This window comes from Eurosta solidaginis, chromosome 1 (genome assembly GCF_040869045.1).
Source record: "Eurosta solidaginis isolate ZX-2024a chromosome 1, ASM4086904v1, whole genome shotgun sequence".
In the NCBI taxonomy this organism is placed as follows: domain Eukaryota; kingdom Metazoa; phylum Arthropoda; class Insecta; order Diptera; family Tephritidae; genus Eurosta; species Eurosta solidaginis.
Window position 1 is genome coordinate 119,438,610 of NC_090319.1, and position 14,208 is coordinate 119,452,817.

A 14,208-nucleotide genomic window follows, 5' to 3' on the forward strand; every position below is an offset into this window, starting at 1 on the left:
TGATCGCCATGTCATTCGTGACATTGAGAATTGTCAACTGACCCAGCTTCCATATGATGGGGTCATTGAAGCCCATCGCATTCGGAGATGGGTAAGTAAAGCCGATAACTGCGACATTGGTAGAGAGGATGCAGTGACTGATCATTTAGCTTAATTGCCATTAATATATTTATACGTAGGATCGAGGGCGATCCGTGGTCAGGAATGGCCCAGTTGTAAACATTGTATAAGATTAGATTGTGAACGTATAATAAGGCTAGATTGTAAACGTAGTATAAGGTTAGTTAAGGGTAACCCTATAAGCACAACATATTCTGTAAATATTGGAAACACCAGATACTAATATAGAAGAAGATGGCGGAGCACTTCCGACTAGAGGAGAAAAGCGTCGACAACGTGGAAAGCTAAAATCCAAATAAAACAAATAATAAAACCAACATCCACGCATTCTAAAATTGAAAACAAATCTAGTTAGCGGTCGTAAGATTTTCAGTTGTTATAAGTAAAATTTACAAAATTGATATTATTTCAACACCAATGGCAGCCAGCTCAGTACTCATATTTTGTTTACTTCATCAAAAATTTATTTCATTAAAAACTCAAAATAAGTAAAATTTTGAAAACGTTTATATATCGTTTGTTCAAACAAATTCATTTTAAATTATTTTTTAAAACGTTTAAAGAAATGCTTGTTGGGATGTATGTATATGTATATTTTTATACATATATATTTGATTTTTTTTTTCAAAAATATGAATTCTTCGCCTTGGTTTTTTTTACTATTTATGTAAATAATGTACTTTGTATGGCTGCAGCCCATGTTTAAATAATAAAGACATCAAGCCTTGTATTGTATTTGTTTGCGTTTTCATTGTTTAATCGACTAAACTGAGATTTTATAACAATTAGTATGCAAAAGTTGGGTAAAGGGGATAGTGACCCGTTGGGACCTCTTTAATACTTTTTTATACACGCTACAACAATTCACTTACACTAGCAAAGCCCGCGCATACGCAGAACATACATTTGCACAGTTTCAGCAAATAATGATTGACAGAAAATTTGCATATTAGGAAGATAGGAATGTATTGATATAGAAGTATTATATATATGTTGGGTGAACTTGTCACATCTGGCTTGTAGGGTTGTTGTTTTGCCGGAAGCGTTGCCATACCGTTACTGTTTAAGGCGAAATTGCGGTTTTTCGGGATGGATATTTCCTTTAGGATGAAAACGCAATGGTCATCGGAGCCAACAAAAATATGCTTTAGCACGATTTATGTGTACATATATTGATTAAGAATACAGTAAAACATGTAATTTTATTGAAAAATAGTGGATAATGACTCATATCTTTATGTCAGCTTAGCCCCTAGACTAGCGTTGCCAGATTTCTTTGGGGGAAATTCAGTACATTCGCCTATTTCAGCTCTAAAAAATCAGGACAATTCAGTACACTTTTGTTAAGAACAAAATATCTATAATTCACAGCGAGTTTTATTAAGCATACATTAAAAAAGAAAATATACATTAGTTTTTACATATTTAAATACATACTATTCATGTACGGCGTTCTTGTACGCTCATACTTATTTAGAGATCAATAAGTTCCATTATATTCACGTATGAATATCCACATACTGATTGATTTATACATTGTAACATTTACAGCATATATTTATGTATAAAAAAATTAAAATATTTTCTACATATTCATACGGATATGCCTTTTTCCTAATATTTGTTTGATTTTTGTGCCATTTTGATTAGTTGTTGGCCGTCATTGTTTTTTTTAAATTTAATAAACTCCTCGCAATTCATTTTTGTTGTAATATTTAGAAGAATTCATTTATTTATTACTAATTCATTTATTCAAGGAATAAAATGTACCAAAATAACTTTGATATATAAAAGTTAGGTATACAGCAATGCACACACAGTTAGCTGAACAAAAGAGTGTGTATGCAGGTAGGCTTACAACGACAGAGTGAACCAAAGTCGGGCTTTACAAAGTGATGGGCTTATTTTGCCTGTTTGTCAACTATTCATCCGAGCTCACCACTCACCATGGTTCAATTATGTACAGGTTGGCTCATCTCATCAGCTGATTTTATTTATGTCATTGCATGGTCGAAGGGATTGTCAAAACGAGATGGCAAACGCGAAATGAAACCAACACATTGGCAACATTTTACATACACATACATAAACTGCTAAGTTTTAGGTTTCCATTCCATACCATTCGCACCAAGCCCAATACACAGATTTTGACAATTTGAAAAGACATATTTTGTTGCTTTACAGATGAGCCAACCTGTATATAGTTGAACCATGCCACTCACGTACTCTTTTACTCAACGCATCACTACAGTTATCAAACCACTAGTAAGACAATAATGGTGAAATATTCATATATCAACACAACTCCTTGAATTTTCAGCATATAAGAGAATTCATTTTTGTACAATATTTTAACATTAATTATTCATAAATTTGTTTCTTAAATACTAATTTACATTCAATTCATATTGTTAATTTTTTTTTTTTTATCCTTGTTTAACATGTTAACAAATCAAATCAAGTTCAGTGCACCCCTATTTTTTACAAATTTACACTTATCAAGGCTTTTTGTTAATATATCAGCTAAATTGGATTGAGAATCAATCTTTACAATATCAATAATGCCATTTACGAAATTTTCGTTGATGTAGTGGTATTGCACTTCAATGTGCTTGGAATTTTTTGTGAAATTGCCGAATTTTGCAATTGCTACCACGCCAGAATTATCCTCGGAAATTTTTATGGGTTTTGTAAATTTTAGATCAAATGACTCATTAAGCAAATTTCTTAAAAACAAACCCTCCGTTATTGCTTCAGATAGAGCTGTATATTCCGCGAAAGTTGAACATTTAGTAACTGTATTTTGTTTTCGAGTTTTCCAATAAACTACATTACCGTAAAGACTTATTACGAATCCTGTTGTCGATTTTCTATCGATGTTATCACCTGCATAGTCCGAATCGACCATACAGTCTAAAGGTTCTTCTTTAAAACATTTTCCGGATTAAGTTAGTTTTAAGTCTTTCGTTTTGTACAAATATTTTAGAATTCTCAATGCATATTTAAAGTGTGTCTCGTTATAGCAGCTTTGAAATCTACTTAAGTAGTTAACGCTATAAGAAATATCTAGCCTTGTTCCAGTGCTAATGTACAATAGTTCTCCTACTAAATTTCGGAATTTTATTCTTTCATCTATTTCCCCTGCTTGTTCTAGTTTTAAATTCCGCTCCACGAAGTATCATACAATTTAGCATTTTCCAAGTTATACTTTTCAGCTAATGATTCAAGATATCATGTTTGACTTAATAGGGGGACTCATGATAGCATATAAACTTATAAGGTGTAAAATTATATCCATTTACACACGCGGTTATATGAACGCACCTAGTAATACTCTTGATAAACTTGATTGTTTTTCAGCTGTATTATTGCCAAAAAAAAATTTTTTGATTGTTATACAAATTAAAAAATACCAAGATTAAGTGAAAAATCAAAACTAAAACGCCTTTACTTGCTGATGTTGGAGATTTCTGATGAAAATGCCGGCTGTAATGTCTGCAAGGTTGCATTCCTTTGAGTTTACCGCGTTTACACAATGAAATGTGCGCGTAAATTTATACAAATTGTGTAAATGATTTTTCATACAAAATTTGACAGCTCGTGCGTAAACTAGATAAATTTATACGTTTACACACTTTATAAGGCATTTATACGGTTACATGAGTCCCCCTAATGTAATTAATTTCCTGTCATCACTATAGTTTACATCGATTCCTATATAATTACTAATTTTTCCCAAATCTTCCATTACAAATCTCTGCATTAAACTGGCTTTAACTTCAACAATTTTGTTTTTGTCCTTACAGCAAATCAAAAGATCATCGACAAAAATTAAAAGATATATTGGATCTTGGCTGGTATTATTCACATACAAACAATAGTCATAATTACTTTTCACGAAATTTAGTTTTTCTATATATTTATTGAAACAATCATACCATGCCCTTGGACTTTCTCTGAGACCATACAAAGCTTTTCGTAATTTGTATACTTTATTTTTACCAGTTTCGTAACCTTTGGGTTCATTAATGTAAACTTCCGACTTCATAGTGCCGTTGAGAAAAGCCGTCTCAACATCCATTTGTTCAATAAACAAATTATTTACGCAACAGTAACTCAGTAAAACTTTTAAAGTTTCCATTTTCCCTACTGGCGAATAGACATTGTCTAAACACTCTTTTTGCTGCAACCCTCTGACTACCAACCTAGCCTTAAATGTGTTATCAATTTTCTTTTTGTAAATCCATTTTACATCTATAATTTTCTTATTTTTAGGTTTATCAACAATAGCCCATGTTTTATTTTTCCTCAAACTTTCCATTTCAGAGTTCATAGCCTTTTTCCACTCGCTAGATTCTCTGGAATTAATCGCTTCCTCGAACGTGCTGGGTACATTCGCGTTTACAAAATTAACATAAATATAATGCGTTATAGGATTTCCAAATCTATTTACAGGATTCCTCTCTACTCGAAATTCTTCTCTCTAAACAATTATCAATTTTTTTCTCATTACCACCCAACTCATTACCAACGTCCCCTCCATTAACAATGCCGTCGCTAATACTTTCTTGACACTCATCTCTCTCATTTAAATCGTTAGTAGAGTCATCGTTATACTTATTGGACTGATTGTCCAAATTTAAGCTTATAAAGTCATCATCAAAGTTATCATTCTCGCTGTCATTCGATTTTGCAAACAGATTAATTCTGTACCCTCTTCGACTACTTCAACATGTCTGGCACTAATTATTTTGTTATTTATCAGTACCCTGTAACTATTGTCATTATAACCTACCAGTATGCCTAATTTTGCTTTATCGTCCCATTTTGTTTTCCTCAACACCTCAGGTGTTCTTACAAAGACTCGACTGTCATAGATTTTTAAATGTTTAACATTAGGCTTTTTGCCAAAAAATAACTCATACGGAGTTTTATTTTCCTTAGTATTGGCTATTGTACGGTTTTTCAAGTACGCAACAGTTTTTATTATTTCTGGCCAAAATCTATGATTCATTTTAGCTTCTCGTGCTAAGCAACGACCCATATCCATTGCCGATCTATTATATCTCTCCGCGACTCCATTCAATTCATGGACATAGGGTGGACATGGTAACAACTCAATTCCATTTTTTTTCACAAACTCATAAATTTCATTATTGAGATATTCTCTACCATTATCACATCTAAGTTTCTTTATATTCTTTCCAAATTTGTTTTGAACCAAATTGACAAAATCTATAAAGCAATCTGCTGTTTCATTTTTACTTTTAATACAATAAATTCTTGTACATTTACTGTGGTCATCTATGAAGGTTAAAAAGTATTTTTCACCGCGATTACCAATTGTATTATGAGGGTCATTTAGGTCTGTGTGAATTAGTTCAAGAATTTCAGTAGACTCAGTCCTATGATTTTGAAATGGTACATTTGCCATTTTGCTTTGAATACAATTCGCACATTTCATAATATTATCTTCTAATTTTTCTGGCAAACCTTCTACTAATCTATCTTTAACTAATTTATTTAAATACTGAAAGTTTACATGTCCTAACGCCCTATGCCATTTTTCTTTTTCAGTTAATGTTACTGCATTTGCGTAGATATTTTCTTTATTGCAGAAATTACTTTGCACTATGTAGAAACCATTAACCTTATTTGCAACTGCTAATAATTTTCCATTTTTATTGTAAATGTTTGCATTGTGGTCTTTCGCCACAATTGTACTGTTTTCTGTTATTTTCGAGAAGCTTAATAAATTCTTTTTTATACCTTTTGCAAAATAAACATCCTTTAATTCCACCTGGACCTCGTTATAATTTTTAAAAATAATTTTAACTGTACCCCTCTTTGTTGCTTCTAGATGTTTACCATCTGGCAATTTCACATGAATAGGGCTTTTCAAATCTGTATATTTACTGAAATACTCTTCGTTGTTTATAATGTGGTCCGTGCAACCACTATCCAATAGCCACTCAATCTTGTCACTAACATACTTACATTTTTCTGTCTCATTGGCATTTACTTTTATTACGGTCGACGTCCATGATTCATGTGAAGGCTCCTGCTCAGTGGCCGATTGTAACGCTTGATGGCTTAGACCTTTACCTCGGATATCGCCTCGTCGTAAAGAACTTTTGTTTTGGTCTTTAGGTGAAACACGATGCCCTTTTTGATTTAATTGGACTCTTTTCCCCCGGGTGTTTTGCCCACCCCGTGCTTGACTGTTCTGCGATCCGTACCAGCAGTCCCTCTTGTAGTGTCCGGTCTTTCCACACTGGAAACACTCGCCTTTCGTTTTTATTGTGAACGTGCTTACACTGGTCTTCTTTTCGTTGTCCCCTTTGTTCATATTCTTCTCTTTAATTTTCGACTTCACGTATTCGACAGTCCTCTGCTCCTCCGTTACAAAGTCGATAAAGTCTCCAATAAAACTATAATTTGGCGGCAAGGCTTTGATAAGGTACCTCATTTTTTCTTCTTCGGTTAGTGTGGCTCCGGCTGCTTTCAGCTCGTTACACGTCTTTTCAAATTCAATAAAAAACTCTTCCAGTTTCCCCCTATTTATAATTTGTAGGGAAGTTGATTTCGACGAGTACATCTTTTCTAACTTCGACATTATCCCAAACGTGGTTGTGCATTCACTAATGTACTCCAGTTGCTTATCTGATAACGCGCTAATTAGAATGGTCTTTGCTTTCAAATCATTCTTCTTCCAAGTACTTTCATTTTCATCACCTCTTTCTCTTTGCGCAGGTTCGAGACATTCCTTGTATTCCAAAATATTCATAAGCCTATATTTCCAGCTAGGAAAATTTATTCCCTCGAACACTAGGATGCTTACGTCATCGATTTTTGCTAGTCTAGCCATTTCTACCAACTCCTGAGCTTTCAAGCTGTTATCAACTTCAAATTTTAATTTCAATGTACTCATTAATATTTTAAGAAAAATTTTTCTCAGCAAATTTTTAGTTTTTCTATTTAACACGAAATCTTTCCTTTTTGATTCCTCAAGTATGTCTTCAGCGAATTTTATTTCATCAATACTCGAACTTTCTAACCTCTTATTTGACTCAGCATACATGTGCTTAAGCTCAGCTTACGTCGTGCAACTTTTTTTCTTTTTAGAATTTTAACTTGTTCAGCAACACTTTTTCAACAACCAATCAACCTTGCTCTGCTACCATGTTGTAATATTTAGAAGAATTCATTTATTTATTACTAATTCATTTATTCAAGTAATAAAATGTACCAAAATAACTTTGATATATAAAAGTTAGGTATACAGCAATGCACACACAGTTAGCTGAACAAAAGAGTATGTATGCAGATAGGCTTACAACGACAGAGTGAACCAAAGTCGGGCTTTACAAAGTGATGGGGCTTATTTTGCCTGTTTGTTAACTATTCATCCGAGCTCACCACTCACGTACTCTTTTACTCAACGCAGTAATGCCACAGTTATCAAACCACTAGTAAGACAATAATGGTGAAATATTCATATATCAACAATTTTAAAATTTACTTTTATTTGAAGATCACTTTCAATTGATTTAACTAAAAGGTGATTTCTTTCTTTACTCCACGCTGCAAACATTAAACTAAAAATTCGCTCAACTATTGAAAAATGGTATCCATTTATTTTCAAAACTTGAACTATTTGTTTCGTTTGTAAGAAAATTTTTTAAGGCAACAAATTCATCAAACAACATATTTAAATCCATTTCTCTAATATAAAAATCATTAATTATTTCCGTGAATTGAGAGAAATTCATTTCGTTTCCTAAACGAAATACTTTCAATTTTTCAAATTTATTATCATTGTACTGGAATTTTTTTTCCAGATAACTTTTTTTTTTCCAATGTACTTGCTTTTTGCAAAGCACTTCGCGTATTTCAAAGCGTTTGCAACTCTGTTTACTTTATTTAGTATTTACTCTACAAGACGGAGGTGACTACCCTACAAGAAAACTGACTATCATATGACTATCATCTGATTGTCAGCAATGTCAACCTAACGATCAGCGCCTCATACAAATTTTCTATCACAAACTTAAGGGGACTTGCGCAAATGTGATGTAAACAACTGTGTACGTGTGAGTTTTTGTCTCCTTCTTATACACCAACATGGCTTACTGATTAAGTATATAGCCGTACTGCTCACTCTCATTCCTTTTCCTGGATCAGTGCTGACACTCTAACTATCAAAAAGTGTCATAAATGATAGTTTACTGTAGATATCAGGTTTGACTGTTATACTATCATATATGACCTTTCTTATATTCCGGCAAAAATGAAACAATGCGTTTTGCTTTTTATTTACTTTATTTCATTACGTTTTTAATTTTGTACGTGATAAAAGCATGCGTGTTTCTTATTTGTTTAAAATAAATAGTTTTATAAGAATTCGAGTTCAGAATGTTCAATTTAAATTCAGAAAATAACAAAACAACAGAAGAGCGCTTTCCTCATGCGGAAACACCTTTAAAAATGAATCACCACTAACCACTATTATTTTTCGTTTATCAATTTTTTGAGTGCGCCCCACACATTCCGACAGCTTTTGGTATTTTTTAATATTATTTTAAATTTTTTTCTTTTAGCATGGAGCTTTGAAATGCTCTCTTTTTCATTTTTTAAACTTATTTTTTATATGGTTTTCGTCGGTTGAAAATGGCGGAATTTAAAAAATAACAAAACCACCGTGATAATCATTTGATTGTCATATGACAGTCAGTAGTGACAACATGATTAAATCGGATAAACTGTTCTCGCATACATAAAATTCCATTGAGAATTATGTATCTTTCTCACATGCATAATGGTATCTGCTGTATGTTCTTTTGTTCTGTACCAGGTGTCCGAAGCTTTCCCAGTTTGAGTCCTTTTTCATGATTATAAGCTGTCGTGGGGTGCATGCGGACGTGCGTGAGCGAACAAGGGAACATACATAAATTTGAGTACCAATGTTTACGCCACCGCAGGATCAGCATTGTCAATTACAAGTGTGAGTGTATTAGTAAAACTATCAGCGTTTCTTGTAGGGTAGTTCATCCACACATTGTAAGCTTTTTTCGCTCCCCACTAACACATCGACGTTTCATGCTGTCATCGAAATGACAGTTCATTAATTATTCCGGAAAACATTGAAACGCAGAAAAAATATAATTGTTGAGATGTTAATAAAACCATGATGGAATTATTATTATTATTACATTATGAATAAAACTCTTTCAAGCTCTCGCTTAACCTGGTGTGTAAAAAGTAAAAATTTGTTACGGTCTGCTGCTACGGTCTACGGCTACGATCCACTTGGAAGCGTGTTCACGCGAACACACCTAGCGATGTGGCGAAAGTGGCGATAAAAAAATATCGAAAACAAGAAAAAGACAGACCTGCCATCACGAGGAAAGAAAGGCAACGAGTTTCCGGCTGCATACACACGAAGAAAGATAAAAAAATTTTGGTAAGAAATAAAAATCGAGAAAAATCGCCGAGTTTCCGGCCAGATCGACACCAAAAAAAGATGATGGTGGTAAAACGTATTTACCTAGTGTGTTTATAAATAATTATTGGAACTTACAACGTGACATTTTCCCATCAATGAAACAACGCCAGAATTAGATTTGCATTTAACCTATCAACCATTAGGCATGTTCAAGTGGCAATTGTATGCAGCGCAGCAAATGAAAAAAAAATTGGGTGGTAATAAATCTTAACCCAGTGAGGACACTACCACCGGCGTAAAGGCCAGCACGAAGTTTTATCGCCACCTGGGTCATTTGGTCACCTCGGACCACAGCGCCAACCGCCACCAACGGTGCCTACTATTACCACGGGCATCACCATCGGTAGTACCTCCCCCAACTCCTTCATAAGCGCAACCACGAGCGCAACAACCATCAGACGTACCGCCACACCAGTTGCAACGCACGTAGCGGGGCCACGTACATAGGCTTGCGGCCACTAATGGTAACACCAACAACAGGCGGTACCACCGACCCAAATACTAGCCGCATCTTTATTAGCTGCGTTCATACCGGCAATAATACTACTAGCGCATCCTTATTGGCTGCGTCCATCCCGGCTATAACAATACTAGCACAACCCGTATCAGCTACGACCAGACGGGCTACAATAAACCAGCGACAATGACGATCACAGGGCAGCGAGTATAGGCCTGCGGCCATTCCAATTGCGATAACGAACATCAGCGGTTAAGGGGTGAGTTCGTTCCAATACTGAACTAAAATTATGTATTTGTAGCCTTACCTTGTCTTTTAAAATTATATTTTTGACTCCGCAACATTATATAATGTCAATATACCAACATACTCAAGTTTAAGGCTATCACCCTAGTGTAGAATTAAAGCGAATGTGAATACGAATACAATATGCACAATGACCAAAGGAAATGAAAAGTTTAGAAAAAAAAAGCAATTCTTGTTGTACGTTCAAAATTGTTGCATACAAAAAAAATTACCCAACAAAAAAACAAAGCATATTTTAATGGTCATAGGTGTGCAATTTATACTGCCTGTGAAACAAAAAAAAAAGTGTTTCAGGTATTAAAAATTTGCTTTGCGTTACGGTAGAATTTTACCATTACATTTTTTTTAATTGATGCAATCGTTGCGAATATGATTTTGGAATGAGCAAAAGTGTTGATATTGTTTCGGTAAGGAATAAAGTTTTATTGGTAATTCAAGTTCAGTTGCATTATCAGCTAAAATGCATTAAATCTATATTAAGAGACGCAAATAACAAGTAATGCGGATTAGCTTGCATTATCAAAACAAAAACTTCTTTTATATACATTTTTTGTTGACTGAGTGAACTAAGCCCGAAACAATACCAACCCTGACTGTTACATGTAAAACAGTTTACGTTTCACTTGAACAAGTAAAACGATCTCATTAATTGTACTAAAAGCTTAAAAGGGTCATGCTTTACCTGAACCTGTAAAACAATTTCGTTGAGTTCACAATAAATTTAAAAGTTCACGTTCTACCTGAACAGGTGTATGACTCCCGTAATTTTTCCATGAATTTAAAAGCCTACGTTTTACTTGAACTTGTGAAACAATATTTTTTGAGGGGTAGGATTTACCCCAAGTTTAAGGCTCCATTACTGATACTTAGCATAGACTTGACTTGGCTTGCGAACTGTCACTTACAGTTCTGTTAAATGAACATTGCATGTTACTGATTACTCAAAACTTAACTTGACTTAGAAGTCTGTTGAATTTTGATTTTCTATGTAAGTTCTAAGTGACGTTTACATTTTGAGATGCCATTTGTTTGTTTCCATTTCATTTTGACATTTTGTCATACAAATTGACATTTATTTAAAAATAAATTTCAACGCTGATTATGATGCCACATTTTATGCGCCAAGTGGAGTATAATCGTGGCTAAGTTGCCAAGTTTACGCCAAGTCAAGTCAAGTCTATGCTAAGTATCACTAATGGGGGCTTTAGTCCTAGTTGCGTTTATAATAAATTTCCTAGTGCATAGTACATATTAGTGTCATTATACTATGTGTAATACCAAATTGATGTTCTGTTAAACTCAAAGTAAATCTAATACAACAACCTATTAATTTTGTAAGGCGGCCCCAATTATCCGAAGTTGTATACAAACTGTACAGCCCTAAGATAGGTTTGTAAAAACAAAAAAAGAGAAAAGGGCATTTAACCAAATTCCTACAAAAAAAAAAGATTTTTTTTTATTACATATATAGTATAGTAGATTATAAAACAAACCAATTATTATTACTTTCAATGAACCGTCGCAAAACGCGGCTCACAATAAATTTTTCTAAAAACTTACAAAAAGGAATAGAGTTCCTCTTTAATTAGGCTCGCATTTTCGATTGCTATATTTTTTTTATAAAATTATTTATAAGCTTAAACATATTCAAAAACCTTGCAGTAAGAACAGAAAAAGAAAGCTATGTTGGTATAATGAATATTGAATAAATTTGTTAACAATATGGGAATGCTGGCATCATTATTGATTTAGAAGGCACGTAGGGTGAACAGGTAAGGGGCCACCGAAATTTAGGTGCGTCGGTGGCCATGGATTTTGAGGGTGGGCAAAGCACCGGGCGTCGCAACTACACCCGCGGCGCTCCTCTATATATTCGGCCCTTTTTGTTTATTTTCCTTTTGGTTCTTTTATTTTATTTTCAGCAGTTTTTTTTGAATTTTGATTTCAGAGTAGTAACCGGTCATGTCCGCTTCGGTAATTTTTTCCTGCGTCAGTTTTTTTTTGAATTTTTTTGAATTTGGATTTTGAATGTCAACGGTCTGTCCGTGACATCCGGTTCGGCCGGATGTTGTTTTATTTTGAATTTATAAGCGTTTTGAGTCGGTCTCTGCGCTTCTGTCAGTTTGTTTTGAATTTGACAGCTGCTAGTTTTGATAGGCATGATATGACCTTTTTTTCTGTTTATGGCGCAGGAACAGTAAGGTTGGCAAGGACCCGCCCCAGCCGACAATGACTAGCCACTGTGCACCAACACATCATGCCGACCGCCTTCCTCACTGCTTCCACTGTAAATGCGATTCCATAACAAATTCTTGTGCTTTTAGTTGTGACATGTGACGGAAATTAAAAATTTTGTTGCAGAGAACACCTTTTTGCGTTGGCGGCCTTCGCCCAAAATAATATTAAGTTAATTTTAGTTGTGACATGTGACGGAAATTAAAAATTTTGTTGCAGAGAACACCTTTTTGCGTTGGCGGCCTTCGCCCAAAATAATATTAAGGGTAACGTTTTGCAAGACGGTGCACCACCTAATTTAAAAATTATCAAAATTATGTTTTGACAAAAATAAAAATTTATATTTTCGGATATTTCGGATTCTAATAACGGAGCTCGAGGCGCTTCTTTTGATTACACGTTCGATAATTTTTGATAACAATTAGGTGGCGCACCGTCTTTTAAATCGTTACCATATTAAGTTATATAGAATCGACGGGATGGCCTAGAAGGTTTCATGTCATACTAAATCGCTCCCGAGATGGTCGGGCTAGTACCTTAATGGTTCCCGGAACGTACCCGATCTGCATCCGTCAAAGGACCAACAAAGACGATAACGGGGAGTGTCATCGCTACAACAACAACAACAGTATTTACTTTCTGCTTTACATTCATACGTATGTGCATTTTTAAATAATAAAAAAAATGTTATATTATTCTAATAGATAGCATCTCCGCCGGGGTGCAATTCAGCTAAAAATATGCCAAAACCAGAGAAAACCTACAATTAAATGCAGATTCACGTGTCATTTGCCAAGGATTTACCACTAAACAATGTACTTTACACAACCAACATGCTTTGGAATACGGTACCAAACTGGTTGGATGTATTTCCCAATAAAAGGGGGGAACCACGCATCTTGGTTTGCCAGTATTTGCTTCGGTAATTTATATTGATTTGTATCGATTAAAAATTGCAATAGTAGATAATGTAATGTGAATTAAAATTGAATAGGTAGCCGTAACAAAACAGGTAACTGATCCGCATGCAAATGTTATTTTGTGGCGCCACCGGGAGCTGCTGTTGCTCTCCTAGAAGCATTAGAAGCAGAAATTTCTTTGATTGTTTGCATCACCAAAGGTGTGTCATAACATGATATGGTCCGCGTTAAGCACGCTCTCTTAAGGCAAAAAAATCGCGTCTAGTCAGGCCCGATTGTCCAGGAATCATCGCACCAGAAAGGGTAAGTAAATTGTCTACCATATTAAATATATAAACAACATGTATGAATTTGTTAGTGATAATTTGTCATGCTTTTGTTGATAATCAAGTAAAGAATGCAAATACGACAGAGTTCGAAGTTAATGTAAATACCATTTGATTTTTTTAATTAGCGTTTGGAGAGCAAAATACATATGTATGTATGCATAGAACTGCATAGAAGGGGAGGAATTAATTAATTATTATCAGTAGATTTACAAGATTTTTGTCATTTTCCCTGCGTCGCAGTTGTCATTACATTGCGTTAGGAGAGGACATCAACACCTTATTACCCACAGCCAGTTAAAATTTTAGTAAATTTTGCTCTTTTCATCACTGTTTGGA

At 34.4% G+C, this 14,208-nt stretch overlaps 1 long non-coding RNA gene across 1 annotated transcript in view; it reads left to right on the plus strand.

The window, feature by feature from the left end:
* The window catches only part of LOC137236769 (uncharacterized), a 64,978-nt gene that overhangs the window by 40,106 nt on the left and 10,664 nt on the right, over positions 1 to 14,208 (plus strand). The window contains exons 2-3 of the long non-coding RNA XR_010948625.1: positions 13,328 to 13,545; positions 13,618 to 13,846. This is a non-coding gene — a long non-coding RNA (uncharacterized lncRNA). The remainder of the gene's footprint in view (positions 1 to 13,327; positions 13,546 to 13,617; positions 13,847 to 14,208) is intronic.